Raw genomic sequence first — 26,032 nt, 5'->3', positions numbered from 1 at the left:
ATTATTCAGAACAGAGAGGCCACGGGCCGAGTGGGCCATTGAGCTCAGACCCCATGGCTAGAAATACATGCCAAGGATAGCTATCAAGTCTCAAACTCTTGTGGACTTCATCAATGACTGGACAGAATAGTAAACGCCTGAGGAGAAGCCGGATAACACTTACTGGACTATTCACTTTGACGGGTCTAGGCAGCTAGAGGGATCGGGGGCTGGAGTTATTTTGACTTCCCCACGAGGTGAGAAGTTTTGCTATGTTTTAAGGCTGATGTTTCCTTATACTAACTAGTAAGCGTGCATGTGCAAATGCACCTATCGACTAACATAAACATATGTAAGAATTAACACACATACAGATATTTTGATTGCACTAAAAAGTACTATTACAAATCAAGAAAACACTTTAATACATCATCGACTCATTGTATGCAGAGAGCCAAAAACTTATCCTGGTAATTCCTAATAAGGCTAATCAATTCTCGTAAACATCCCGAATGTTGATGTAGTTGAATAGGTGTATCAAAAATTGCTTCCTTATCTGGTCACCATCCTGAATGAAAATAGTTAAGACAATATTTTGGAGTTTTCACATAGTAGAATTTAAAATTGTGAAACAATGAATATTGAACTTGCAAACTGGTTGATTTAGATCTTTCGCATTCCATGAGTGCAATAAACTAAAAGCAAAATAATCAGACAAGTTCCTGTAGATGCTTCAGTGGGTTTCAAAGGTAGTCACCTATCTGTGCTTTTTGAAACACAAGCTGGTAATCGACGATGCTAGAAGAAGAAAAAATACATCATCTCATTCGGGATATGCTACTTGGAGTGCTTGGTTTAGGTAAAATTATACTCACATCCTTCAAAGTTGGAACTTGGCGGGCATCAACTCTCTTCCACATCATACTAAGCACAAGCAAGGAACTTAAGCACGAGAGAAGAGAGGAAAGTAAAATTCAGACAAGTTGAATTAATTTAGAAAGGCTTATGCATCGGATTATTACTATAAACTCCATATACCAAGCATCATGCTGAAACCATAGTGAGTACTTACAATAGCTTAACATTAGAATATTGTATGCAATATCCTATTATTGTTAGAATCGGTATAAGGAAACAGAAAATCACATCTAATCTCATAAAAGATTACATTTGCTAAGTGCAATGTCTGAACTGATAGCAGCATATGATTATTCAAGAGGGACATCACTTTGCTAAATGAAAATTGTAAATAATACAGAAAATAAGTATCACAAATATTAATGGAACTATGCTACAACAAAACTAATGAAGCAAAATCAAAGAATGCTTATGAGCTAGTTCATTTAGATTGAAATTGATGAGCCAGTTCATTTAGCTAGTTCTTTACATGTAGATATATTCTCTTGGGAAGCATGACACCTTAAAAATAGTACATAGGGCACCTTATATTGAAGTCAAAAACAAAAGCTTGTGTTCTACTAAGTGTCTGTAGAGTTGTCCATTAAGCTGAACATCATTAACCTAACTTGGTGAAATAAAAATGTTACTATCGGAGTTCATAGTTCCATCTTGTGCCTCCTTTCTACTTCTCTACCATTGGGTACTCGAGCTTGAAGCTGATTCTACCTCCAACGTTTCCTAGAACAAAAAAAAGACCATTTCATTGTCGAGAAGTACAATAATACTCAATTTCCTCAACTAATCATTTCTCAGATTGATTACTCTAGTAATGGTTACTTGGCTCCTAAACTGGCAGTACTCCCATTTACATCTTTTGTGTGTTTTCTGGCTTTCAAACTCGATTGCTGCTCGTGGTGTTATCAAATTACCAAAAAAGCACCAGCTGCAATCAAGAATAGTGCATCACCTATCCACTTAATCCAAAACAAGTCCTACATAAATCAAGTTATTTTTTACTCTACCAATGTATATAGGATGCAGCAATTTTCAGGTTCAGTTATCAATGCAGTACAAGCTTTTTTCAGGTTCAAACAACATCATAGCGGAAGCTTCTTCCAGGTTTAGAAAAATTCATAAAATAATATTAGTGAAGAAGAAAGTACGACAACTGGTTGCACGATAGGTATTTGTAATACGGCTTCCAATGGAAGTTTAACATGTGGTTCACCAACCTTTGGACTGAACAAAAAGAACAGTGTGCTTACAACAGTACGAAGCTAGTAAGGACTAAAATATTTCCTGCATTGAATAAAGCAAAGTATCCTCTACAAAAAGGGATTTGTAAACCGTTGCTAGAACATATAATATTCTTTGCTCTGAAAATTGTTGCTCGTTGTAATATCAATTTACCAAAAATGTTATAGGTGCAACCAATAATGTGTACATTACAATTCCACTTAATCCACAACCTTCATTTCACCAACTCGAGCAGACAATATTTTCGTAATGACCAGTGTAAACCTTTAGCTGTCACAATAACCAGAAATTTGTATTATCCCTGAAGGAATTTTCACACAAGATCGACCCACTGATTTGTTGGAGGGTTGTCTTGTGTGTGTGTGTGTGTGAGGGAGGGGGGAGTTTATAATAATGCCAACATGTAGCGTTCCGAGCAGGAGTGGACCACGACTTGTGAATCCTGGATGTCCAGGCTGCCTAGCCCAGCCGTGCCCGCCTTGTTGTGAGGCAGGTAAGCCAGGAACCCGCCGACTGCTCTGCTCCCACTGCTACTGCACACCAGTTACAGGTGGTGAGGTGCTAGACCGAATGAGGAGGGCAGCGAAGGAACTATGGTGAATTTTTAACATCATAAAATTCTTTAAGAGATTGATGTAGTCCAAATATTCTAAAATTTGTACACCAGCCAGTATGCACTCGTTAGCTAGTAGCTGAATCGATATAGCACATAATATACCCTATAGTGCACAACACAATTGAAGCAGATGAACAAGGAGAAATGAATATCCAGATAGGACCACGCTTACATAACGGCGCCCTTCTAGGTGGAGAACTTGAGGATGATAGGCACGATTATATCGGCCGCCGCCACCGTCGAATGTCCCCATATCCTCCTCTTCTTACTGTCACCATTCATCTGCTCGTCACCACCTGTGCGTAGTTTCCAGAAGCAAGAAGTGCCAAAGAACTGAAAATATCTCCCATATCTTTATAAATGACATCCCTAAAATCAAAAGGTTCGAACTTCAAAGGAAAAAGATCACGCATATTATTAGAAACAAACCAACAAACTACGGATTACGTGGTTGAAGTTGTAGGAAAATTTCCCTTTTTGTACATAAACAAAAATGCAGGAAAATATCATATGAAGTCATTGATCTGGATGCTTTTTTAAATACAACAACAGATACATGTAAGAAGAATTAAACCTGAAAACCAGAGTACTACACACAAGTAGCTTGAAAATCTAGCTTACTTTTTGTATGGCTAACAACTTGAAAATCTAGCTACGGATGTAACAAGAAAAGATATCTATTAGATATGATTTTAAGCTTGCCCCAAGTTGCTTCATCTAATCTTTCATGATTATAAATCATGAACATACAACGTCAGAACATAGCCTGTCGACCAACACTTGCTGAACTTAAGCAAATTAGTAAGCTTGCACGTGAAAATTCATGTATAAATAGAAAAATATTCAATCATAAAAGGCAAAAAAGTACAAATGAATTTCTACTTGGCGTTTAAAAATTGTACTTATGAAATTATATGTTGTAATGTACCTAAGCATTTATGTACAAAGTCACAGAATTTAACTTCATAAAAGTCCAAAACAATTGTTCTTGGTGCACTCTCGTGAATGATTATTTGTTTCCATGGTACATCTGGTAAGATTCATCTTAGTAGTATCATCCTAAAACTAATTTGTGTACCATCATGTCTGTTATTAAAGGCAAGTTAAAAAGAGGTTATAATATAATATGCAAGCAGGTTGCCTATAGAACTAAATATCATTACAAAAATACACGGGCCTAGCTTCCTTGTAAAGATTTAGGGTACCAAAGACTTCATGAAAGTGATGCAAAGCAAAGAGAAGAAAATTCACTCCAGTTAACCTGCTTATATTAAGTTTATCGAAGGACAATTGAGATGCTCCTAGGAGACGTTGTGTGATGGCTTCACTATTGTTTGAAGTTTTCTAGGTTTTATATCCTTGCATGATGTGAGAAAGCTTCCCAATATCCTGAACTTTATTATATACTCAAATGTGAAACAATTTTATCTTACCATTTCTACATGCAGGTGAATACAATTCACAACAACAGAAAATTATGTGGGCTTAAAATAGACTATAACCACAATCAGAAAAAAAAACAATGGGGATTTTTCTTGATTACCTTACCTCAGCAACCAATTTCTATTCTGTTGTTCCAAGTGCGAAAGAGAAGTCACAGAGCGAATCACAGTACTGCTATAGTAATTTTATCCAGATTTTAAACCATGGCAGTATAATTTAAACGGACCTGAATTGCACAAGGAGGTGAATATTTGCATATTTAAACTGGTAATTGAAGCCAGGAAGCAACGGCAAAATTACCAGCAGCCAAAAGAGGAGGGGGAGAGGACCGAGGTGGCCGTCATTGTCGTGAGTGACGGATGCTGGCTCGACTCTGTCCAAGTGGTGGAAATCTAGGGTCTGAAGAGACTAAACATTCAGCATTCGAGAAGCTGCAACCTGAGAATATCGCAGGCACTCGCACTTGTCAACTTGAGTTAATTCTGAATTCTGGTTAAACACAAACCACCATGACACAACAGGACATAACAATTATATTTTCGAATATGGCTGCGTCAAACGAAAACGAAGTACCGATAAGGGATTGCAAGTGTCCCCAAATGTTCTGTACCAGCCAGTATGCAGCTATCCCTTTGCTGAATCCCAAACAGTTTAGACCAATAACTGCCAGTGAAGAAGAGAAACAACAAGAAAAATAGCACCATCAGATCAGAATCAATGTACATCTACAGACCAGAAAAATGCATAACAAGTTGTTTGGGCACCTTATGCTGCTCTCCGGATGGACCAGACTTGTTTTTCTGGCCAACGATGTAGCACAGCACGCGACACCAATCTGAGCGCCAGAGAAGCACCAAGAACAATGAGGACGTCATAGATCCCCCTGCTGACAGGATTGTACGTCTCTAGGACGCTCTGCTGCTCGCTCTCCTTGGCACTGGCCACCTCGCCGCGAAAACCGCCCCTGGAGCGAGAGCCACTCCGCCCTGCTCTGTCTGCCCCTTGAGTGAATAAACAGCCGCACGAACGTGTTGATCCATGGTAATCGAATTCTTGGCGTATACAAAGAGGAGGAAGGATTGGGTGGAAGCAGCAGCAGACCGGCGGCACCCGCTCCCCAGCGGTGGCGTGGTGCCCGCTCCCCGACAATGGCGGGGGGAGAGGAGGGCCAGCGGGGCGCAGTGGCGGCACCCGCTCCCCAGCGGTGGCTGGGCGTGGGGCGGGAGGAGGAGGCGTCGAGGGCGGAGGGCCGGCGGTGGCGGGGCGTGGGGCTGGAGGAGGAGGTGTGTATGGATAACTGGCACAAGGCGGGATAGTTTGGGTAGGAGGAGGCGTCCGTGGTTTTTTTAATTAGCGATCGTGATCCGCGCTCGTGATTGTGTGGCTTGCTATGTTAAACACCGAAGGATTACTGGCCTTTAGATGTTGTTAATGAACGTTCCTCATTGTTTGGATCTGCCTACTCTATTTTTTATAGGGGTAGTAGATAGTAGATATATAGATAGTAGATAATGCAACTGAGTTTGAGGCCCTGCTCCATGGCCTTTGGGTGGCCAAAGAGATGAATTTAAGTCAGGTCAGGTGTTTTGGTGACTCGGTTTTGATGGCTCAGCAAATTTCAGACACTTGGATTCTAAAGACACACTCATGGCAGCTTATCGCCGGCGGTTGATAGTATCGCTGGTCACTTCAAAAGTTATCAGGTGGAGCATGTTGATCGCAGAAAGAATGAGGCGGCTGATGCTTTAAGCCGGCTGGGGTCTCAGCGTAAGCCAGTGCCACCCAATGTTTTTCTTGATATATTGAATAATCGTTCCGTTAAGTTGACGACTGAGGAGGACCTTGCCATTCCTGACCTGGAGGCACAGTTAGTGGCGGCCCTCCATGCTATTCCTGATTGGACAGTTCTATACTTGGCTTATATGACCCGGGGCGAGTTTCCTGAGGATGAAACTTTGGACAGACAGATAACCCGGCGGTCTAGGTCTATGACCATTGTTAATGGCGAGTTACATCGATGCAGTGTCACAGGCGTGTTCTAGCGTTGTGTTTCTCCTGAAGAGGGTCGTGAGATTCTAAGAGAAAATCATGAAGGTGATTGTGGTCATCATACCGGTTCTAAATCTCCGGTGGCGATAGCTTTCCTCCATGGTTTTTATTGGTTGACGGCTCATGCAGATGCGAAAGACCTTGTTAGCAAGTGTGACAGATGTCAGAAATTTTCTCGACGGGTTCACGTGCTGGCTCAAGAATTGAGGATGATTCCAATTACTTGGCCATTTGCAGTCTGGGGGCTTGATATGGTTGGGCCTTTCAAGAGGTCTAAGGATAAAAAGACCGATCTCTTGGTGGCGGTTGAAAAATATACCAAGTGGGTTCAGGAAGAGCCAGTTAATAAGTGTGATGCAGTGACGGTAGTTCAATTCATAAAGAACATAATCTTCCGTTTTGGTTATCCTCATAGTATCATAACTGACAATGGCACTAATCTGTCTAAGGGTGCTATGAAAGAGTTTTGTCAACGAGAGCATATTCGTCTTGACGTCTCATCAGCGGCTCATCCATAGTCTAATGGTCAAGCTGAGAGGGCCAATCAGGAAATCTTGAAAGGTATAAAGCCCTGGCTTATGGTTCCATTACAACGAACGCTGGGTTGTTGGGTTGAAGAGTTACCCTTAGTAATTTGGAGCATCAATACTACTCCTAACAGTTCAACAGGCTATATATCCTTTTCATGGTTTATGGGCAGAGGCGATTCTTTCAAGTGATATCTGTCATGACTCGCCCCGTCTGAGGGCATACGTTGAAACTGTTAATGAAGAAGCACATCAGGATGCACTTGATGTGTTGGATGAAGAGCGTAACCTTGCAGCGGCTCGTTTGGCGATATACCAGCAGAATCTGCGTCGTTATCATAGCCATCGAGTTAAGACCCGAACCTTTCAAGAAGGTGATTTGGGGCTCATGTTGATCCAAGACCAAACAGATATGTATAAGATATCCCCACCTTGCGAAGGGCCTTTTGTGGTTAGCAAGAATCTGAACAATGGGTCATACTATCTCATTGATATTCGAGAACACAAGGATTCACGCACATTGAAGGAGGAGACCCGCCGCCCTTGGAACATTGCTCATCTTCGACCTTATTACACTTGAGCCAACGTCTCTTGTGTTGTACATACCTTCATCAATGTATATATTATGATCAATTTAATAAAGCCGGCATACCCTGGTAATTTAGGGTCTCTGTTGTTTCAGTTCTGAGCATCCGAGTCTTTATTATTTGTTCATAAAGGTGACTTGGGGGCTTCCAACCCAACGGGTTTAGCTTTCTTACCCTGGTGTCCTGGTATAAAACGCCGAAACCCGAGTTTTCACCTGCATGTATGCAAGATGCCACTCCCCCAGGTAATCTTGAATGACCTGGCGTACTCTTAAAAGTCAATATTTTAAATAAGACCCTGAACTCGTTAAGGTTAAAACAACGATTTGTCATGTGAGGGCCGGCTTACAGTAAGCGAGGACGACTCTAAGGCTGTGCGTCCTATAAAAAGCACTTGGGTCTTAGTGGCTGTGCGACCCATGACAGCACTTGAATTTTTTGAATTTCTTTGGAATTTGTGTTCTTTGAAGAATTTCTTCTCAAATGTGTTTTGTGCAGTTCAGGCCATGTAGCCTTGATTCTCTGACTCATACTTGAGCATATTGGGTTAACAACCCGCCATGATAAGCGGACTTTAAGTTGCTAGGATGATTCTCCTTGAATAAATTCAAATCATGATATTTCATGTTTACGGGTTAACACCCATGTTAGATTGCAATTATTACAGTGTCATTATGATATCAGTCTACAAGTATGACTTTTCATATTTGTATAAATATTTATGGTTTTTTCTAACCCGCCCTGGTTCTAGACTTTAAGTCGCCAAAGTGTATTATATTAGTGTTTTCAAAGGTATTTGTGACCCGCCCTGGCTTAAACCGCCAGGGCACATGCTATTTGCTTGTGTGCAGGGAGTATGACAATATTTGAACTGATCCACATGATTGATAATGTTATATGCACAAGTGACGGGTTATACATACCAGTTCGACGGCTTAAGTATTCGAAGGATAAACATGCAGAATGGCATGGAAGGTCATTGATTTCAAATCTAACCTATTACAAGGCCACAATGGGCCTGCAAATTGAAACCAAGTGTTTTTGGCACATTAAATTAAGCCATGATTAGGAACCGCCGGATGTCAGTGGCCTTCGTCCTGGTGGGTTGATGACTCTGGGTCATCCTGCTCCGGTTCTTCGTCTATCTGTAAGTCAGGCGACGTCCAATTGATGCCAGTTAAGGCCTTGAATACAACTTCATCATCGATAAGTGTGGACGGATCAACATCAGGAGCAAAAGTATGCTTACGCGTTGGAGGGATAAGATCCATGATTTCATAAGTTGGCCCTTTCACTTTTGCATTTTCCATCGTGTAAGCCGCCTGATACCTTGATAAATCGGTTTCCTCGGCCAGCTTGCTTGCCAAGGGACGTATCTCCTTCACACATTTGGCAAAGTCATTCTCATCAAAGGGAGACTCGTCTTCCTTGAGACTTGGACAGACAGTGGCATCTCCTCCGGCTCTAGCTCTGCTTGCCATGCTTTAGCCCGGCTCAGAGCGATAATGGCACCAGCTCTGGCAGATGATTCCTTTATTTCTTCCAGTCGTTGGGGCATGATAGATAGTTTGTCTAGTACTTCCCTGATGAGTGTGGGTGGTTGTATGCTGTGGGAGATGGCCGCTATGGTCCATTGAGTGCTAGTATATAGCTGCTCCACCAGGGTGTACACGGCTTTGAGCTTCACAAGCATGTCCTAAACAAGGTTGGAGCTCCTAGGGCCTGTTGAGCAAACATACTGATAAGTCACCACGCATGCAAAAGTAAATCAGCAGTGAAAGAATTGAAGTGCAATGTCACTAACCAAAGATGGCGGCTGTCATATGATTAATGTGCCGCTTCAAGCTGGATAACTCTTCAGTCACCGGCTTAAGAGCAGCTTCAGCGTCTTCAGCTCTTTTCAACAGAGCCGCCTTCTCAGTATCCTAGGTGGTTCTCTTTGTCTTGAAGTTCATTTTCAATTTTTCAGATGCTTCCAAGGCGGCTTTTAGTTCTGATATGGCTTTGGAAGTTTCTGTTTGTTGTGATTTGATATTCTGCCGCAAGTCGACTACATGTGACTCCTTCATGCTTAATTCAGCCTAAAACACAATAATCAAGCAGCACTTAGAAATTATGATGATCACTCTATTGAAGTCCCAAGCACATTACAAGTACTCTACTTGGCACTTGGGGGCTAATGTAGGTCATTTTTTAAACGCAAAAGTATTTAATGACCCGGCTTAATTTTTTCAATTTGAGCCGGCCCATGGGGGCTGCATATTTGGATTTTTTACAACACGATTTTCAGGCCCGGTTTAAATATTCAGTTTAAAGCGGCCCTTGGGGGCTACTCATTTTGATCTAATGGAAATAAACGGATTTTGAGCAGCTACAAGATGAAGGCTATTATTTAAGTCTATAGTATTTTCACTTCTTTCATATCCTCTAGACTTGGCGGCTGACAAAGATTCATATGAGAAAGGTCTGGTTCTTTACATCAAAGCGTTCCTTCATCAGGTTTACCAGACTCGCCTCCATGTCACGGCTGGTATGAAGGCGGCTGAAGTAGCCCGCATAGATTTCACTTGCGTTAAGGCCGGCATAGCTCACCGGGTCCAATTTCCATTTGCCTTTTTCGGTGGTTAAAACTTCATCCTTGGCGCTATGTTTCATTAAGATAGTGGGATTCCCTGGTTCTCTGAAGCCTGTACCAGTGATGATGACGTCCTCAGCAGTTTGTTGAGAAGGAGTCTCCTCAGCAGGCTTGATAGGACTTGGTGGCTTAGCACTGGGTGGATTAACACCCATTGGATCCATTATGACATCTTGAATTTCTGGTGGTGAGTCATCAGTAGTGTTTTCAGGGTTCTGATTTGAAGCTTCAGATATTGATGACTGTCTCTCTGGCTCAGTGACCTTTGGGTCTTCGGCCGACTTGCTCATCTTCAGCTTCTTGCTTGCTTTGGCTATACCGCTGGAAAGAGGACATAAAGATATGAGTATATCATCTTAAAGTGTTAATTGAACAAGTAAAATATTCTTACCCAAGAGCAATCTTGAAGGCTGGCAGTTGAGTTCCAGTAGAGTCGCCAGAAGAGGAATGAGAAGTTCCTTGATAATTTGAGTCGGAAGAGTTAAGGGGTTGACGAATAAGACCCGCTTTTGGAAAGGAGAGGATTGAACTCTCAGGCACCTCTTTTCGGCGTTTGCGAGGAACTGGCGTGTTGGGTAAACCGGCATGAAGGTCTCCACCTCCGCTGTGTCGGCTTGTGCGCCGAGCTTCATGCTGTTGTTTCTTCAAAATAAAGTTTGGATCCAAGTAAGCTAAAGGGTGAGAAAACCTTACTTTTCGGGTCACTGCCGAACTTTTAGTCTTGGCAAGGGCTCTAAGTCGGAGGAAATAATAGTTACCTCTTCAACGTCCGTGTGACTGTTTTCCAAGTCATCCTGAGAGGGGTCAGCGTCAATAAGATGTAGAAAAAAGGAGCCAAGAGAAGCAAGTTCTACCTCCAACTCATCATCCAGGGTAACTTGATCTGTTACATCTTTCTTCTTCTTGTTCTTCTTTGAGGCCTTGGTCTTCGCCCTGGCCTTCTTGGCCGGTTTATCTTGTAGCTTCTTGTTCCAAAAAGGAGAGTCGGTCTGAAGAAAGCAAGATAATAAGGAGAGTGCAGTATATGAGAATAATTAGTAAAGTAAAGTAGATTGAAATACTTACAGCTGGAGCTGGGTTAAGGGCGCAGAAGGGATTCAACCCTGTATTAACTGTAGTTTTCTAGAATCTCCCCAAGAAAGGACTTGGTCATTTCATTGAGGTCCTTCTCTTCAAGACATGTTGAGTTAAACCACGGGGGGTCATTTATATCACCAGTATATGTGCACATTAAACCGGGGTGGCGGCTTAGGGGCATGATCCTCCAGGCAACCCAGCATCGGACCAGATCAATGCTAGTTAAGCCATTAGCCATTAAGGCTCTTATCTTGGTAAAAGTGGGTGCGTATTTGGCCCATTCAGCAGAGTTGATTGATACGTCTCCAACGTATTTATAATTTATGAAGTATTCATACCATGTTTACAACAATTTTATATGGTTTTGGTATGATTTGCACGGAACTAACCCGAACTGACGCTGTTTTCAGCAGAACTACCATGGTGTTGTTTTTTGTGTAGAAATGAAAGTTCTCCAAATGAGTTGAAACTTTTTGATGATTTTTTTTGGAACAAAAGAGACCCCCGAAGCTTCATGGAAGGGCCATAAGAACCACAAGGAGGGCACAACCCACCAAGGCGCGCCTGGTGGGCCAGGCTCGCCGCGGTGGGTTGTGCTCACCTCGAGGCCCATCTTCGCATGAAACCGATGCCAAAAAATCCTATAAATAGAGAAACCGTTAGAAGTAAACCTAGATCATAAGTTCTGCCACTGCAAGGCTCTATAGCCACCAAAAACCAATATAGACCCTTTCCGGCATCCTATCGGAGGGGAATCATCTCCGGTGGCCATCTTCATCATCCCGGCGGCCACCACGATGAGGAGGGAGTAGTCCACCCTCGGGGCTAAGGGTCTGTACCAGTAGCTATGTGTTTAATCTCTCTCTCATGTTCTTGAGATGTCATTATCTTGACGTATCACGGGCTTTGTTAATATAATCAAATCATATGGTATTTTCCCCTCTCTATCTTGTTGTGATGAATTGAGTTTTTCTCTTTGAAATTTCGTTGTTATTGGATTGAATACTTTTATGGATTTGAGAACACTTGATATATGTCTTGCAATTGAGTACTCGTGGTGACAATGGGGTATTGTATTGATTCACTTGATATATGTTTTGGCACTCAATTCACGGATCCCCGAGGTGACATTGGGGTAATCTGTGCATAGGGGTTGATGCACGTCCTTGTCTTTCTTTCTCCGATAGAAATCTTGGGGCACTCTTTGAAGTTCCTTGTGTTGGATTGAGTATTATGAATATGAATTTGCTTTGGTGTTATTTTAGTACAAACTCTAGGATATATCGAATGGAAAGAATAGCTTTATGTTATTTTAGTATGAACTCTTGAATAGATTGAATGGAAAGAATAGCTTTGAGGTGGTTTCGTACCCTACAAACAATTTATTCTTATGTTCTCCGCTAGATAGGAACTCTGGAGTGATTCTTCGTTGCACGTTGAGGGATGGTTATATGATCCAATTATATTAGCATTGTTGAGAGATTGCACTAGCGAAAGTACGGACCCTAGCCCTCATTTTCAAGAATTGCAATACCGGTTTTGTGCCTGTTTACTATTTGCCACCTTGCTGTTTTTATTTATTCAGACTATAAAAATATATTTCTACCTCCATATTACACTTTTATCACCATCTCGTCGCCGTACTAGTGCACCTATACAATTTGCCATTGTATGGGGTGTGTTGGGGACACGAGAGATTTCTTGTATTTGGTTGCAGGGTCGTTTGAGGGAGACCATCTTCATCCCACACCTCTCACGGATTGATAAACCTTAGGTCATCCACTTGAGGGAAAATTGCTACTGTCCTACAAAACTCTGCGCTTGGAGGCCCAACACGTGTCTACAAGAATAAAGTTGCGTAGTAGACATCAAGTTCTTTTCTGGCGCCGTTACCAGGAGGTGAGTGCTTGAAGGTATATCTTTAGATCTTGCAACTGAATCTTTTAGTTTCTTGTTTTATCACTAGTTTGGTTTATAAAAAGAAAAGTAAAAAAATATGGAATTGAGGTTGCATCATATTATTGATCATCTTTATAATATCTTTCTTGAAAATGATGGTTCAGAAAATTGTGCTAAATTGTTAGAAGAAGAAGTCAATAAAATGTTTGGCACAAAATATTTGAATGATGAGCATAATTGCAATGTTGTTAGTATGAATTCTTTGAATATCCATGATGCTAATGATATGCAAAGCTACAAGCTTGGGGATGCTATATTTGATGAATATGATATTTGTAGTCCCCCAAGTTTTGATGAGAAAATTTATTATGATAATTGCATGTCTCCTATTTATGATGATTATATTGATGAAAGTGGATTTGGAGAGGTCGTGACTTTATTTAATGATGAATCCACTATTTTCACTACTGCAGGATGCTGCTAACGCGACAATACGATCAGAGACCCTTCGAGAAACTGTGTGCGATGCCATAAACGCAAACGGTGCTGTATGAAAACCGTCAGAAATGTGTAAAACATTTGCGATGACAGATGCATCAAACACGGTTCAGGTTTTAGTTGCATGTGTGATGAAGGGCATACGGTTCAGTTCAATGAACTGTTTGCGATGAGGAGGAACAAAAGAAACGGGCAGCCAGATGGAGGCATGTGCGATACACAGCATACGGTTCATTCGGATGAACTGTTTGTGATTAGGCAACACAAAAGAAACGGTCAGCCAGATCAAAGGTGTGTGCGATATACGGCATGCGGTTCACTCGGATGAACTGTTTGCGTTGAGACATGAGAACAGAAATGGTTCGACTTAACAAGATGTGTGTGATACACGGCAAACAGGTCTGTAATCAAAAATTTGTCTGTAGACCGATAAGAACACAGACGGTTGCTACTAATAAGACATGTGTGTTATGCGATGGGATTGCATACAGAACAACAACAACACACACACACACACACACACTTATAAGGACATGCTTGCATAACCAAATTAAACAACCACTTACATAGGTGGCTACTACAACCATGGCATTTGCACACACCAAAGTAAACTATTACATGCATAATTACATAGGTGGCTACTACACACATGACATTTCCACACACACCAATAAAGTAAACTATATATTACATGCATGATTAACTAGCATAAATGATCATCTGATCATCATCTACTTCTTGTGACGCTTGCTCTTCATGTGGATCGATCCGGGCTTGTCGATTTGGGTAACGAGACACTTCCTCATGTCAACAATCCGCCTGTGCATTTTGTAGCATGTGTACATGCTCTTGGTCGCGAACCTGAGGTGAGGTTCATCCAGTTGCCGCATCCAGGCCTTGTGCCAGGATACATGACTTGTTCTTTGGGCATCCTGCTTCATCTTTTCATAGTAGGGGTCGATGATGGCCGAGGAGAGTTCGACCAGGGAGTCCTGCTTCATGCTGCCCTAGACCCTGTAGTGGTCACAGATTTCGACAAGGTTCTTGCAAGCCAAGCCCGTAACACTAAGCGCTTTTACATCGTCTTTGGTATCCACCGTGGCAAACTTGTTGTTGGTGCTATTGACAAACCTGTGAAACAGTCGCAAGGCTCTGTGGCCATGCAGTAGTGGTAGATGAGGACATGACGGCGCACGCACAACTGGGCGACGGTAACCTTCTAATATATGCCGGGACGACCGGCGGTGTACTGGAGGTCGATGTCGACCACCTTGTACTTGTCTCCAGCAAGCAACTGCTCAACGCTGTTGATGTAGTCGTCCACCACGGCCGGGTCGATGGTGTACACCATCGAGAGATCCGTCTCCCTCGCGTGGGTCTCCACTCTAAGCTCGCCGAACTCCATTGGAGCGCCGCCGGACATCCCCTTTCTATGTGTGGTCGTGGGTGTGCTTATTGTGTTGTGGGGCGCGATTGAAAGGTTGAAGAGACTAAGGTTATAATGGCCGCGGGAATTAAAGGGAAAGCCGGACGGCTCGGAATATCAGCAGGCCCTGATGGCGGTTTTAATTTGCAGTGTGTAACTCCAACGTGCCGCATGTAACTGCATCGTGTGGCAACATGCGCGGCGCAACTGCATGCATACGGGGCCCCCGACATGATCATGCACACGCCCAACCGTTCGCAGAGCGCGCGCGGAGAGATACGAGCAGATCCTTAAGAGTCTTATTTTAATAACACTTCCGTTTATTCTGATAACACCTCCCGACATGCACCCACCCGACATGCACCCATGGAGCTAGCCGAACCGTCTGCAAACGCACACACACACAAAAGAAAACGAACCCACCCCACGCACCCATGCCAACGCCTCGACGGCCCCCGCTCCTATCCCCTCCACCTTCCTCCACCTTTGCCTTGCCGTCCCACCTCCCTCCGCCACGCCCTCCCAGCAAGCCACCGCACCATCCCATCTTCCTCCAAGCCCACTTCGACGAGCCCCACCGTGCTACGGCGCCCCGCCCCCGACCAACCTTCCCACCCGCCGGCTTGCTGCGTGCACCCACGCAGTGTACTGCACGGGCGCCTTAGATCCACCGGCGGCGCAACGAAGCAGACCACAGGGCGCGGCGGTCGAGACTGCATCTTGTGGCGGCGGCGGTGCCTAGATCCGTCACCGACCATTCGTAGGATGCGGCTGGTGGTTCAATTTTCGTCGTTGCCCATGCGCGGGCAGGCGGTGGTGCCCGGATCTGTCGCCGGCCGAGTGTGGGCTGGCGGTGGTGCCCAAATCCCTGTGCTTCATCGGGGTCGGGTGTGGGCAGCCCCCGACCACAGCCGCCTCCCATGTACAACACCGCCACGGGCCGATCTGGTGGGATCCATCGATCCCCGCCTTCGCCGACCACGTCCAGGGACGCCCGACGCCCGGATCCAACGCCCCTCGCCAGCGGCCGCCCCAGCGCCAAGCCACGACCCTCGGGAGCTCCTCATCGTGGATTCTCCTCCCTGGAGCTCTGTTGCTGTCCCCTGCAGGCACCACTGCTACTCTGACGCGCGGCTGCCGCCGTGGAAAAGGAAGGAGGAGCTCCACCCCAGCTTGTGCAGTTCGGCCGGCCAGTCCGTGTAGTCGGATGGTGCGTTCATGTAGTGCGGCGCATGCTTGTGTGCGGTCCACTAGCGCAGGTGTGCGGTGCTTGCCGGAGTTGGCATGTAAATTGGCGACTCCCTGACCATCAGGTCCGCTTTCACACTGTGCCTCCGGTATTTTGCAGGTGGAGGCCGCCCATGGCTGTCGGTGGCGCCGTGACTCCAAGCAGATGGCGGTGGAGCAGCCCACTGCAGCATGTCATTTCCACCGTGGTGCCCTTCCTGGCTTCCTCCTATCGCTCTTCCTTTCTCTGTGTGGTGCTTGCTGGTGCTGCACCTTGGGGTCGTTCAGTGTGTGGTTTACTGAAAAAACTCTCTTTCAGTCCTTGCAGATTGACGCAAATAGGAAATGAGAGTAGAAAAAATGGATGTGGATGTGCATGAATGCTTGTGTCTAATATGTACCGTGCCCACAAAAATTGTCGTCTACTCGCCTCGTTCAAGCAGTGCATATTCCATTATTAACCCAAAATATATATATGCAGTGCATGTAGAGAAAAAAGAAAAAGACAAATGCAGTGCACTCCGCTCTTTAATAAAGTCCACTCTGAATGACTTTGAAGTACACTTCATTTCAAAAAATATAATTGCAAAAAGTTTACATTGTGTTCATTAAAGAAGTTTTAAAAACTAAAAAGAGTAGTGCGGTTCACTTTCCAGAGTGCTTGCGGCTCATTTTTTAGAGTGTTGAGGTTCATTTAGATCAAAGTAAAAACACAAAAACTACGCAAAAATGTAATGTGGTTCACTTTCGATGGTGTTGCGGTTCACTTACTACCGTTGTGAAGTGCAGAAAAATGTCACGCACACGATAAGAAAATGTGTTTCACTTCTCAATATTGTTGCGGTTCACTAGCTTGTCTTTAAAAATTACATTCCACAAAAGAAATCATGAAGTTCACTTGACCGTCTGATGCAGTGCGGTTTTCAGTCCGAAAGCAGTGCGATCGCGGCGTCTGATGTTGTTCATCTCGTAAGTGCAAAAAGAAAAAAATGTTACGGAAGCGAAGAAAAGTAATGCGGTTCACTTCTTGATAGCGTTGTGGTTCATTTACACCCGATGTGAAGTGCACTCTACTTTCTCGTCCTTGAAAAAAAATTATTTTTAAATAAAATAAACCATGCAGTTCTCTAACACGTTCGATGCAATGCGGTTTTTCGTCGGTTGCAGTACGATTTTCAGTCGGATGAAGTACGCATGTCGATTTGGGTGTCGCGAAAAACAGAGTGTCCGCATTTCGGTAAATTTAAAACTGCTCTTAAACCGTAAGGAATTAGAGAGAGTGTTCTACGGAAAAAGTTGCGTCTCGTCGATATCTTTCTAACGTCATATCATTTGAATCATTTCGACGACCGGTTTGTAAAAATTTCGCGAAAAACGGCGGCTGCCACTTGTCGTCTGCCACACGATTTTCAAAATTAACTTAAAACTGTAAGGAATCTCAAAACCATTTCTACATATGAAAGTTGCGCCTTGTCCATAGCTTTCCAACGACATATTACACGCCTCGTTTCGACAAACGGTTAAAAAACTAGAGCAAAAACAGTATCGAAAATTTGAAAAAAAAAATTGAAAAACAGAATTCCGTGATTTAGTAAATTTGAAACTGCTCTTAAATCGTAACGAATTAGAAAAAGAAATAGATATGAAAAAGATGCGCCTCGACGATATCTATCCAACGGTGTATCATTTGCTTCATTCCGACGAGCGTTTTAGAAACAAATGCGAAAAAACGCTCTTAAACCGTGAGGAATCTCGAAAAGTATTCAACATGGCGAATTTGCGCCTAATCCATAGCTTTTCAACGATATATTACACGCCTCGTTCCAACAAACAGTGAAAAAACTAGAGCGAAAACAGTGCCAGAAAAACAGTGCGTGCAGTTTTTTGCCATGGGAAGTTCACTCGCCTCAGTACTGCAGCACACTTGGTTCAAACAATGATGTGCACTTGTGTTAAGAGTGCAGTGTGGAAGTGTTATCAGAATAACTATTCTGATAATATTATCAGAATAGACCGGCTTTTCCTTGCGTGTGCATATAGCAGTTGAACACGCAAGGAAAAGATGTCCACAAGCCGAGCGCGCCGACGGACGCGAGCAAAGCGCACCGCAGCGCCTAACGATGAGCACATCACGCTGCGGCGCCCAACGACGGGATTGACCTTCATTCAAGCCAATCAAAATAAGACTGGAACATACATGTCTGTATTGAGCAAAGGGATCGCACATGTCTGTATTGACTGGAACGAGAATGCAATAGCAAAATAAGAATTAAGGCCACGATGATGCGATCACAGTGGTGGTTACAGGAGGCAAGAAGAAAGATGCATCCATCAACGTACTACCTCCTCCTCCTCAACCTAGTGCACCGGCCGGGCCACCGACCGGCGGCTAAGGAGCAGCGGCTTGTGTGGCGAGGTCAAGGTGCTTCTCAACTAAGGCATCCAAGGCTTCCAGCCGGCTGAAGAAGGCCAACGTCGTAGCATCCTCACTGGCCTTGTAGATACTTATGTACACGATTCCTTCGTACACATGGATGTGTAGGTTGACGGTTTCTTGCAGGGCGAGGCGCCTCGTGGCGAGCGCAACCTCCAGGTGGACATTGTTCGTGGCGTCGGCGGGCAGTCGCAGGGCCACCAGTGCTTCAAAGAGGTTCCGACCATGGAGGCCGATTTGGGTGGCAGGCAATGAAGAGCCCGAGCACGCGGGCTGGAGGAGTACGGCGATGTCGTCCGCGAGCTTCTTGACGACGGTGTACCTGTTGGTGCTGCGAACGATCATCTGGTCCAACTGAGAGTCGTAGCTGGCGTCGACGGCGGCCATCCACCAGCCGGTCGCCAACATCGTATGGAGACGATCCACGGTGCCATGCCGTAGGCCGGCATCGTGGACCATCTGGCACAGCCGCTGGCTACTCGCGTGCATCGCCGCCATGGGTCTAGAGTGGGCACTTTTGCACTTATTAGTGTAGGTGCTTAGGCAAATGCTTAGGTATGTACGATGTGGTAAATGCATTGGAATGGAGGGGTGCCTTTATATGAGTGCAAACTGCGTTGCATTCACATCGTGCTGCCACTTTTCTCGGTCCTCCCATTACTTCCGTCATGTATTCACACGATGCTAATTGAAGGAGGATGCATCATTGGCTGTTCAACATTTCGGGAACTGCTACCCTCTCCCTCGTCTGCATTAAAGCCGTATCGGGAACTGCGTCGCCCGCTGTCAAATCAAATAGTACTGCGCCGCCCCACTAGTGATACACACGGGTCAACCAAAAGAACCGTTTGTGTTCAAGAGATGCACAAATCCTGCTCTCACTTTGCATACGGGTGTTTTATCTGAAACCATCATGCTTGTTGTGAGAAGCTCTGGTTTGTGAGAAGTATATACCCAAACCTGCCCCAAATGGGATAAACACTTTACCATGGCATGTTGATGCCCCTCCAAGATAGCATGCCAAGTTTCATTAATTTCAGACGAGTTTTGGATTTACTAGAATTTATAACCCAGGTATCTCAATGTTTGCGGCCGAGTGACGGTGGCATTGTGCTTGACATTTATTCTCATTTCTTGCATGGGACCTAAGCATGCACCCAAGGACCAAAGATTTGATTTTTTTAACCAATTTATATGCACCGGAGCATGTGCCTATAGTTCAAATTTGAATTATGCACATAAATGCATTGAAAACTCACTTAATGCATAAAAATGTCCAAACGAACCCCGAAAAATCACAAAAAATAACACAACACTCCTGTTGTTCTATGTTGACACGAGAAAAAATCTGAAAGCAATTAGAGGCAATGGATATCGTTTCGCCCCCAAAGTTGTGGCACTCCCTACTGAAACCATCATGCTTGTTGCGAGAAGCTCTGGTTTGTGAGAAGCATATACCCAAACCTGCCCCAAATGGGACAAAAACTTTACCACGGCATGTTGATGCCGCTCCATGATAGCATGCCAAGTTTCATGAATTTCAGACAAGTTTTGGATTTACTAGAATTTAAAAACCAGGTATCTTGATGTTTGCGGCCGAGTGATGGTGGCATGGTGCTTGACATTCATTCCCATTTCTTGCATGGGACCTAAGCATGCACCCAAGGACCAAACATTTGATATTTCAACCAATTTATATGCACCGGAGCACGTGCATGTAGTTCAAATTTGAATTACGCGCATAAATGCATTGAAAACTCAATGCATAAAAATGTCCAAACGAACCCCGAAAAATCACAAAAAATAACACAACACTCCTGTTGTTCTATATTGACACGACAAGAAAATTTGAAAGCAATTAGAGGCAATGGATATCGTTTCGCCCCCAAAGTTGTGGCGTTCCCTACTGAAACCATCATGCTTGTTGTGAGAAGCTCTGGTTTGGGAGAAGCATATACCCAAACCTGCCCCAAATAGGACAAAAACTTTACCATGGCATGTTGATGCCGCTCCATGATAGCATGCCAAGTTTCATGAATTTCATACGAGTTTTGGATTTACTAGAATTTAAAAACCATGTATCTCAATGTTTGCGGCCGAGTGACGGTGGCACGGTGCTTGACATTCATTTCCATTTCTTGCATGTGACCTAAGCATGCACCCAAGGACAAATATTTGTTTTTTCAACCAATTTATATGCACCGGAGCATGTGCATGTAGTTCAAATTTCAATTATGCACATAAATGCATTGAAAACTCACTTAATGCATACAAATGTCCAAACGAACCCCAAAAATCACAAAAAATAGTACAACACTCCTGTTGTTCTATGTTGACACGAGAAAAAATTGAAAGCAATCAGAAGCAATGAATATCGTTTCATCCCCAAAGTTGGGGCGTTCCCTACTGAAACAATCATGCTTGTTGTGAGAAGCTCTGGTTTGTGAGAAGCATATACCCAAACCTGCCCCAAATGGGACAAAAACTTTACCATGCTACCATGATAGCATGCCAAGTTTCATGAATTTTAGACGAGTTTTGGATTTACTAAATTTAAAAACCAGGTATGGCAATGTTTGCGGCCGAGTGACGGTGGCAGGGTGTTTGACATTCATTCCCATTTCTTGCATGGGACCTAAGCATGCACCCAAGGACAAAGATTTGATTTTTCAATCAATTTATATGCATTGGAGCATGTGCATGTAGTTCAAAATTGAATTATGCACATAAATGCATTGAAAACTCACTTAATGCATAAAATGTCCAAATGAACCCTGAATAATTCTAATTCTTTTATGACCACTGCAGATAAAAGGTCTAGCAATTCAAACACTCTCCATGGCCGCTGTGACCCCATTATGTATTTTAAATCAAGAAGAAAAATCAAATAGATCCCACACAGTTTATTATAACCAACCGTGTGAGATGCAGCACAAAATATCTTCGGACCGTGTCTGAATAAGGGACCGTGTCTGATGACACTTTGCATGCCAGTTTTTTGGCTAAAGCGATTCCAAATTTTTGGCTTCCGCGAAAATATCTACCTCCCCGCGCCCTCCCCCTTACCAAAAGCCACATTTCCCCCCTTTCCCCCTTCCTTTCCAAGTTGAAACCTTCACTCCTTGCTTGCAGCGTCGCCGCCGACCCTCCTTCACGTTGCTCGACCTCGCCTATCCAGGCAGGTAATCCACACCCGACCCCCATCCTCCTCCTCCTTCCACAACCCACATGCCCCGACCGTCGGCGCGAGCCAGACACCTTCCACCCAAATCACCGAACCCTCCACTAAATAAGCGCCGGCCTAAGCCATGGTGCACGCAATATAGCCAAGACCTCAAGGAGCATTTGGAAGCGGAGAAGCAAATCGCGGCCGCACACGCGGATGAGGTCGCGATGGCTGCCATTCGTGCTGACCCCCAGATCTTGGAGGAGCACCTGGCCATCGAGGCCACTGTTGACGCCTCGCGCGCTGACCCCGGGATGCGGTTGCCTGCTTTAAACGACAGTTCATGGGGTTTTCTCGAGGCCACCGTTGGTGCCTTCGACGAATACTATGAGGTGTTTTCCCAGCGTGCACGTGCTTACCTCATCACGAGGGGCAGCAGGTTGGTGCCCGGAGCGGCTCAGGCAACTCACCACTACAGCGAGGGCACCCACGATGCGGAGGCCTCGCCCTCTTCCATGTCCAAGGAGCCAATCGTCATCGATATCTCCGACAATGAGGAGTAGCTTGTCTTATTAGCTCACTATAAGGACCCATGCTCAGTTTGCTAGCTACTGCCTTTCCTTAAAAAATTCTAGTGAATTGTTCTATCTACTTTCACCATGCAATCTTCTACTATAGTGTATATGTTCTATATGTCTTGCAATGTGGTGTTCAATTAACTGCTTAGTTTAATTCTGCAAATGTGATGTTCAATTCTTCAGGGTGCAATATTTCCAAGTTGTTAAGAATGCTTGGTTTGGTTAACTGTCTTATCTTCTATTAGGAGTATGTTATATTGTTCAATTGGTGTTTAGTTAACTGCTTGGTTCATTTGTTGTGGCTTGGTTCACTTGTTGTGGTGTTTAGTTAACTGCTTGGTTCAATCTGCAATGCGATGTTCAATTGATGTGGCTGCATTCTGTTATTGTATACCATGTGAGGAATAAATCGAATTTGGTTGTACTAAATACATGAGAAACAAATACAATTGCTATATTTCCAATTTGTTAAGCATGCTTGGTTTGGTTAACTGTCTGATCTTCTATTAGGAGTATGTTATATTGTGCAATGTGGTGCTCAGTTAACGTTTGGTTCATTTGGTGTGGTGTTTTGTTAACTGCCTGGTTCAATTCTACAATGCGATGTTCAATTGTTGTGGCTGCATTCTCTTATTGTATACCATGTGAGGAATAAATCAAATTTGGCTATACTAAATACATGAGAAACAAATAAAATTGCTATATTTCCAAGTTGTTAAGCATGCTTAGTTTGGCTAAATGTCTGATCTTCTATTAGGAGTATGTTATATTGTGCAATGTGGTGCTCAATTAACGTTTGGTTCATTTGTCGTGGTGTTTAGTTATCTGATTGGTTCAATTCTACAATGTGATGTTCAATTGTTATGGCTGCATTCTCTTATTGTATACCATGTGAGGAATAAATCGAATTTGGCTGCACTTAATACATGAGAAACATATACAAGTGCTATATTTCCTAGTTCTTAATCATGCTTGGTTTGGATAAATGGGTTTTCCATGTGGCTTGAATTAATCTGATGAATCTGCAATGTGCTTATTTTTCATCAACATATTTTACTGATAGCATGTGAACCCTTACTTAACCTGATGACTAACTACCTTATATGTCTTGCAAGGAAACAATGGGAAGCACTGAGGTTTACAGGATGGTACTAAATATTATACCTTGCCTTTTTTTATTCCTTTGCCCCGTTTCCAATATAGAGAAGATATGTATGCACATCCTTGTTTTCAGGGTTCACTGATGATTACCTCTCAAACCACCTCTGTGGTCAGGATGCGAGGAAAGTTTTCATACAACACCCACGGTTCAATATTGAAGTGTTCCTGAAGAGGTCGAAGGATGGACGGTCAATCATCCACAGGCACTAGCCTAAAGTTGCAAAGACCTTCAACATGAATGAAGGCTCAATATTAGCCTTGCGCTTCAGCAGTTTTCCAGATGAGATGCATCTCTCTATGTACCGTCTATGATGCTAATCTCGAAAGGTTCTAGATGTTGCATGTGAAACTTGCTGCTGGTGCAGTTTTGTAATGGGGTAGCTGAGTGCTGAAGCTATATCATGTTGTACCCGATGTATTTCAATTATGAAATCCTGCTTCCTTAATATGAAAATGGAATATATTATGTTCTTAATATGAATGTCAATTAGATTAGTAAATGGATTATTAATAATAGGCTAATTAGCCTACTAATTGGCCAATTAGCTTGCTAATTGGGTTTTCTTATTGTAAACGGTTAATGAGAAAACACCGTGGGCGATGACCTAAGGCAACGCACATAGTTTCTAGGAATAACCCGTGTTGGATCAATGAACAATCACACACGACATTCTCTTCAAAATTGTTTGTGTTACGCCACCTTGCGCAAACGTTTTCATTGTAGTGACTGTGTGGGATGTATATACGAACGGAAACGTTTAGTGGTGACTGACTGTGTGGGATGTACTTACGACCAGAAATGATTTTTCCTGTATAATTATATTTTTTTGAGCATTACTATACGTATTTCTGTATTTGAGTGCTCGCCGGTCGCACACAACCTCATTTTGCCGAGCGTGTGTGCTAGGAGGGCATATCCCCAACGGTTTCTGGGTCGTGTGGGAAGGACCCCCTATCGCCCACACTCACTTGGCGATGGTTCCAAATGCCATCGCGGAAAGGGGTAAAAAACCGTTTGTTTAGGACCGACGCATACCAGTGTTTGGAGGAGGTTGCAATTGATTATGACAACAAATTTCCTATATATGATGATTATAGTGATGACATGTATGCTTTATTGAATAATTATAAACATGAAACATGTCATCATGATTTTAATTTCCAATCACATAAGAGTTATTTTGTTGAGTTTGCTCCCACAATTATTGATGAGAATAAATTTGCTTATGTGGAGAGTAATAAAATTTCTATGCTTGTGAATCATGAAAAGAATGCTTTATGTTATAGTTATATTGTCGAATTCATCCATGATGCTACTGAAAATTATTTTGAGGGAGGAACTTATGCTTGTAGAAATTGCAATAATATCAAGTTTCCTCTCTATGTGTTGAAAATCTTGAAGTTGTGCTTATTTTGCCTTCCTATGCTAGTTGATTCTTGTTCTCATAAATTGTTTGATCACAAAATCCCTATGCATAGGAAGTGGGTTAGACTTAAATGTGCTTGTCATGTGCTTAATAATGCTCTCTTTATGTTTCAATTCTTATCTTTTATGTGAGCATCATTGAAATCATCATGCCTAGCTAAAAAGGCATAAAAGAAAAGCGCTTGTTGGGAGACAACCCAACACTTTTACCTACTTTTTTGTATGTTCACATGATTATGCTACTCTAGTAATCATGTTTTATTGCTTTCGTTTCAATAAAGTGCCAAGTAAGACATTTGGGATGGCTTACGGTGATAGTCGATTTGATCTTGCTGAGAAACAAAAACTTTTGCGCTTAGGAAAACAATTCTCATTTTTAACAGAAGCGTGATAAAATGCTGATTCTTTTTGCAAAAGATTAATAGACAAATTTCCCAGGATTTCCTAATTTTTTAGAATTGTTGGAGTAACAGAAGTATGGTTGGAGTACAGATTACTACAGACTGTTTTGTTTTTGACAGATTTTGTTTTCAATTCAGAGTTTGTTTGTTTTCTAGTTTCTATGGCTTATATTGCTCAATATAAATTGCGGAAATGATATGCTACGGTAGGCATTGTGTGGAAACAATTATTAATCTTGTCTTTGATAGTACCAAAGTGAAATGATTTGCTCTTTATCATACTAACCTATCTCACGAAGTTCCGTTAAGTTTTGTGTGATTGAAGTTTTCAAGTTTTGGGTGAGATATTGATATAAGTGTCGGTGTCAAAACAGGCGGATCTCGGGTAGGGGGTCCCGAACTATGCATCTAGGATTGATGGTAACAGGAGACAGGGAACATAGTGTTTTACCCAGGTTCGGGCCCTCTCTATGGAGGTAATACCCTACGCCCTGCTTGATTGATCTTGATGAATATGGGTATGAGTATTACAAGAGTTGGTCTACCACGAGATCGTAATGGCTAAACCCTAAGAGTCTAACCTGGCTATGATTATAAGGATTCCGCCTATCTACGGACCTAGCCCTCCAGTTTATATAGACACAGGAGGGATCTAGGGTTACACAATGTCGGTTATAGAGAAATGAATCTTCATAGTTGGTCGCCAAGGAGAGTCCTATCCGGACATGGGTGGAGTCTTTGGTCTT

General features: G+C 43.2%; 1 long non-coding RNA gene across 6 annotated transcripts; it reads right to left on the bottom strand.

The window, feature by feature from the left end:
* Window positions 1–107: 107 nt before the first annotated feature.
* Window positions 108–5,538, bottom strand: LOC125543837. 6 transcript variants are annotated; one of them, XR_007298839.1, is made up of 4 exons: window positions 4,960–5,538; window positions 2,925–4,858; window positions 1,702–2,666; window positions 108–1,617 (listed from the first exon to the last, which is right to left on the bottom strand). It is a non-coding gene; the product is annotated as an uncharacterized LOC125543837 (long non-coding RNA). The 6 variants fall into 6 exon arrangements; XR_007298836.1 differs by having other exon boundaries at window positions 116–1,617; window positions 1,702–2,669; window positions 4,960–5,537; XR_007298837.1 differs by lacking the exon at window positions 1,702–2,666 and having other exon boundaries at window positions 185–1,617; window positions 2,925–4,633; window positions 4,769–4,858; window positions 4,960–5,534.
* Window positions 5,539–26,032: the final 20,494 nt, after the last annotated feature.

The sequence above is a fragment of the Triticum urartu genome, chromosome 3 (assembly GCF_003073215.2).
Source record: "Triticum urartu cultivar G1812 chromosome 3, Tu2.1, whole genome shotgun sequence".
Lineage (NCBI taxonomy): Eukaryota > Viridiplantae > Streptophyta > Magnoliopsida > Poales > Poaceae > Triticum > Triticum urartu.
This window is presented reverse-complemented; position numbering and strand designations above follow the sequence as displayed.